This window comes from Octopus bimaculoides, chromosome 13, assembly GCF_001194135.2.
Source record: "Octopus bimaculoides isolate UCB-OBI-ISO-001 chromosome 13, ASM119413v2, whole genome shotgun sequence".
Taxonomy (NCBI): domain Eukaryota; kingdom Metazoa; phylum Mollusca; class Cephalopoda; order Octopoda; family Octopodidae; genus Octopus; species Octopus bimaculoides.
This window is the reverse complement of record NC_068993.1, coordinates 34,062,809-34,063,622: the sequence shown is the minus strand read 5'-3', so window position 1 is coordinate 34,063,622 and position 814 is coordinate 34,062,809.

Below are 814 nucleotides of genomic sequence, written 5' to 3'. Positions count from 1 at the left end.
TCTCTTCATCGTCACCCCTCTCTCGTAACCCCACCCCACACAATCCAACCCCCACCTTCCCTATTCATCGCAGCACACCCACATATCATCCCTTAACCCACTCTCACATACCCCCACCTCTACCCCCACCCTCATCCTACCCACATTCCCCACCTCTACCCCACCCTCAGCCTAACCCACACCTCACCCTTGCTTTCTTTACTCTCGCCTCCCCCACACACATCATCACATCATACTATACACCATGACACCATACTACACACCATTACACCATCACACCATACTACACACCACTACACCATACACCACCATACTATACAATACCACATCACATCACACCACCACGCACACACTAGCACTGACCACTTCCTAGCCCGACACCAATTTTCCATACACCTATACATACACACACGCACACGTCAAGATCACCAACTCTCTTCCACACGGACTTACATGCTTATACACACGCACACGCACCTTCGTTTTGGGATCACTAGACTTTATTATCTCCCCTTCTTTCTAGCTCTCTTGTGTGACCCCTCTGTCCAGCATTCGCCATGATAGATCGCTAGCCACTACACATTCTTTATTTTCTTTCTTTGTTTCTTTCTGTGTTCCTTTCTGTGGAAGAGCGTAGGCTCGAAATGTTAAGGACTTTTTCACTTCCCGAACGTGAAACTAATACATCTGTTTGTTATCTACACAACCTGTCTTCGTCTTTTGTTTTTTTTTTGTGAATTCTCCCTATACAATTATGTGTTTTCCCTACAGCATTGGAGCATTTTAACTCTTATATCTAGCAATGTAGGTGTCC